This window comes from Centruroides vittatus, unplaced genomic scaffold, assembly GCF_030686945.1.
Source record: "Centruroides vittatus isolate TY-2023 unplaced genomic scaffold, ASM3068694v2 scaffold_2704, whole genome shotgun sequence".
Classification (NCBI taxonomy): Eukaryota; Metazoa; Arthropoda; class Arachnida; order Scorpiones; family Buthidae; genus Centruroides; species Centruroides vittatus.
In genome coordinates, this window is record NW_027122691.1 from 4,476 (window position 1) to 9,316 (window position 4,841).

General features: G+C 29.7%; 1 long non-coding RNA gene across 1 annotated transcript; it reads right to left on the bottom strand.

Annotated features, from left to right (window-relative positions):
* Positions 1–1,509: 1,509 nt before the first annotated feature.
* On the bottom strand, positions 1,510–3,020 carry LOC136987755 (uncharacterized). The gene is made up of 3 exons (XR_010882666.1): positions 2,805–3,020; positions 2,574–2,701; positions 1,510–1,903 (listed from the first exon to the last, which is right to left on the bottom strand). It is a non-coding gene; the product is annotated as an uncharacterized lncRNA (long non-coding RNA).
* Between the last annotated feature and the right edge of the window lie 1,821 nt (positions 3,021–4,841).

Below are 4,841 nucleotides of genomic sequence, written 5' to 3' on the forward strand. Positions count from 1 at the left end.
CACTGACTTCACTTGTTAGAGTACAAGCAAATTAACTCAATTTAATCGATTTATACATGTTTTACTGCTCGATTTCAATAAGCGAAAATGTCACTACTTGATATCAAATACTCCGCAGTTTAAAGGTTTAAATCAAGTTGATTTTTAATGAGAATTTTACGTAATTCCATACAAAGAAAATCTTTAGAGTCTACATTTTATGTAATTTATTACATTCAAAATTAAAAAAGATACTTTTCCAGTTTTTCTTTTTGCCACCAAAATCCTGAAAATGAGTGGCGAAACAGTATTATTGTCGAACTGTTGTTGCAATTGGGCGTATAAAATACTTTATTTTTGTTGGAATTTTGGTTTTCTAATTTTATGTGTTTTTCATAAATACTTTTTTAAAAAAATAAACATATCTTTTTATCTATATTTTAGTGTTTTTTGAAAATTTTATCGATGCAGTATATTCTATACGTAAATTATGTTTATTTACTATTTTATTAATAGTTCAAACTGTTTTAATATTTGGATGTAAATTTAAACAGTGAAATTTTCTTTTATTTACATTGGTTACGTCACTTGTACAGAAAGTAGAGTAACAGTTCGACCTTCACCCCTTTCTAGTCTCGTGGTTTGCGAGGGGCAACAAGGCCATTGAAAATATGACAACTCTGACGTCAACTAACGTCGTGGACGAGATTCGTTACACATCCATTACAATTTCTCGAATTTGATTGACAGGTTGGAAAAAATTTCAAATACCTAAAAGTTTAAAGGTTATATAAAATTGGAAGAAAATCCAAAAATTTTGAAAAAATCATAATGGATGCAAAATCCTAAAAGAATTTAATATAAATTCTTTTATGATTCTACATCCATTTTATATTTGGAAAAATTGTGATAATGACTCAATAAATAATTGATTGTTTCATCTGTAATTTTGTTGTTGAGAAAATTGTTTCCGGGTGTTCTTGTCTCTTATTTCCTACCTCCATCCGTTATCTCTCGGTCCCAAGTAAAGTGCAGCTAGCGGGTGACAAAACGTGCGAAGGTAAAACGGTTTTCTGTGTTCTTAGAATAATACAGGTAGTGTCAGAATCCCCGATTCGAGAGGTGCTGTCGTCTGCTACATTTTGTTTCCGAGTCCCGAAAAGTGGGAACACGCACGCGGCTTACTGGATGCGCCCTGACCAGACTTGCACAAACTCATAAAACAACTAGAACGTAAAAAAGCATTTCAGCTAAAGCAACTATTTATGAGATATTGTCACATCGCATTTGGATACTTCAGTGTTAAACGCGACGTGAGAACATTATTTAGCCGATTAAGATAATTTACAAGGAGTTATATGAAGGTTTGCTGGAAAAAAAATGAAATCAGCCAGAAATCCACATTTGCATGCGGTAGAATTGAATTGATATTTTATTACTTATTTGCAAATTTACATCAAGATTAATTTATGATGTATTAAACAGAAAAAAAACATTCTGGTTCTTCACGTTTCCAAAAAGAATTTTGAAGAAAATTTTCCAAATTGTTAGTGGTATCGGACAAAAGAGTGTCTCCTAAATTACTTAAAATAGCTGTAAGATTTAATTCTTGAATGCCATCGAATAAACCACAATTGGTAACTCCATTCTGGATATTGGATTCAATACCAAATATACATCTGTATATCTTGTTTACATAATCGATGCCAGCAACATCTTGTATCACATTGTCAACTGCTATTCCAAATACTATTCGTAAACATGTTATCACTGCCGTTAGACTAGCCGAATCATTGGTGTAACAAAGTTTTTTTAACAGGCACGAGAGAATTTTAAAACGCGACAGCGTGTCATTTCCGCCGTTTGTTTCATTTTCACAGCCGAGTGAAGGAAACCTACTCGAATTCAGACACTTCGTTGCATTCTGAAAATATCAAGAAAAATTGAAATTTGAAAAGAGAAACTCTGACTACTTTTCAAGATATGTGTGTAGAATTTCTAGTTATTGAAGAGAATTATAAACATTAAACATGTACAATGAAAATTTACCAAACTATAGAAAGGATCGTTGAAAAAACATTATTAAAAATTTGATTTAATTCATTAATAATAATAATTTATCAACCGTTAACAGAAAGCCTTTAGAAAAATAGTATTTGATACACTTTAAAAAACGTAAAATACAATTAAAAACGAATTATGTTATGATAATTATCGAAAATTGTTTTACTAGGAATGCATTTACTAAATTAATGCGAAATAATGTTTGTTCCAATTCGTTTCTGCACGAGGAAAGCCATTATCTTTAATGACACAACTTCAGTACAACAAAATTACATTCAAAAAATACCCAAAGACATTTATTTAAATTTTAATATACAAAAATTTATAACGAATATTCTGAAATTAGTTAAACAACAACTATGAATCCATAAATTGCCTCTTTTACAATGATTTACATGATACTTAGTACATAACTGCCCTAGCTATACAAATACCAAGAATAAACCAAGTTTCTATAAGAACTAACTGTACTGTATACTGAAACATTATATGATATAAATTATACATGTTAATTAAGAGTTTTTACTTACATCAAGTAATTTTTCCACATATGCAAGCTGCGTAGGGAATAGATTATTTGATACGGAATTTATCGACGACACAAATGAAAGCCTTCTCTTATCCAAAGCACAATTTCCGGGTTGTTTCGGAATTAAACCTTAAAAATAAATTACAATAAAAGAACAAATGTTAATGTTGAGAAAAATATTCAGAAACTACAAATTTTACTAATCTATAACAAAAAATAAATAAATAAGTACTTAAAATGAAAAACGGCAGCAAGAACTTCATCATGATTGTACTCGCAACTGAAAAGCAAACGAAAATGCGTAGTTTGCAACTTCAATTAGCACCGACGAATTATCTTCTGTGACACTAATTTATATATTTCAACAAGTACAAGTAGTGACTTGACGTCACATAGATGTACAACGCGATATTCGCATGTGTTTCAGTTGTAAATTCTGCACACGTTACTTCAAAATATGTTTAAAATAAAAAAGTAAAATTATAAATTCTTTATTTACTTCGAGGAGATTTGAAATACTTAAAATTTATCCTGAAGTAAGCAGTATTTTTGAAATTTCCGAAGAAATTATATACAAACCAGCAATTATTTATTAGGACATAGTCATAATGCCGGGTTGAAATGTCTAATTTACTTATTTTAAAATGTATGCTTTCCATCTCACATTAGTGGTAACTGTCCTGTGTATATCATACTTTTCGTGTAGCAATAGAGTCGTGCCGACTTCTATGTATTTCCTTACAGGAGAAAATGTTTGAATTGAAATAACGTCACTTTCGATTTGTATGGAACGTTCCTGAATTAACGTTCCTGATAAACCTGAGTTAATCGGGGCTTACCTCCCGACTTCTACCATGTCTGGTCATGATTTTCATCTACTTTCCTCCGTTCTAGATATAAATTAAAGAATTACAGACAGCAAGGAAAATTTATAGGTCTGCGGTTCTTTCAAATTGCAGTCCAACGATTCTGGATAACAATTGTTTATACGGCTACAGTTATCCCTCCATCGATAACTCGCAACAAATAAGATCAAACTGGCACTACAAAAATGGCGTGTGTAAAAATCGACATTCAGACAAACTGGCTCGACCCTTATTTAAATTTCGAACTTAGGAATAAAAATATTTATACAAATTCATTTTTACCGAGGAATTTCTTTTAAATTACTCAATTGTAACTAACTTTTCTTTCCATTTTTAAAAAACAATTTAATACATTATTTTCGTAGAAATGCATGCTTTTTCTCCACTAGAATCAGCCCATTTACTTTTATTGTAATTTTAATATTTAATGTGTTTTATATGATCAATGAAAAACTAATGATAGTAATAATTTAGAAACTGTCAAATTAAAGAATATTTCAATGCAGATCTCTCTCTGTGTGTAGTTAAATTAAAACACACCTCGGCTTTGTTTCGTTTATATGAATTCGATTCTCTAAATTCTGAACCCTTCGTTAACAGAACTAAAGAGAATTCTAAGGCAAAAAGAAAACATTCGTTTTATCCGCTTCGGTTTCAGATTATCTAAAAGGATTTTTCACAAGAAAAGCATAAAAATTTGATCTCTTTATAAAGAAAGAGGTAAAAATCGACTTTAATAAACGAAATATAATTTTCGAGGAAATGCGCTTAGTTTTATAATTTATTCAAATTATCTGTTTTGTTTAATCTGCATTTACAATAAGCTACACGTCAGCATTAACGGTTTCGCAATAGCAGCTGGCACTTGACAGTGGAAGAAAGCAAATACCGAATGCACTTTTCGAAGTAATTAAGAAAAATTTTTCATAAAAGTTTCGTTATTGAAATATATACAAAATTACATAATTTATAGGAATAATTCTCATTTAGCTTAAACAAGTATTTAAAAATATATGAAATCTGGTACAGATGAAACGATGAGTATATGCAGTAATCAACATAGGAAATGGAAGTGCAAAATGTTAATATTTACTGGAAATAAACAAAAGAAGTAAAATAAAAAATGTATAGGACAGTTTTAAACACGATTACGAGTATATCAAAAGAAAAAACACTTTACTTTAAAATAACACAAACAATAAATTTAAATAATACGAATAACTTCAATAGTTCGCTGTATTAGAAGCCGATAAGGCAGATTTTACAGGAGTAGTAGTGGTTTGAGTAGCACTAATTACAAACTTAATTTTATGAGACATACTGATTACAAATTTAAATTAATTGTTAAATGTTTTTATAAATTTGAATTAAATTCATTTGATTTTAACAGTATTTACTCACAA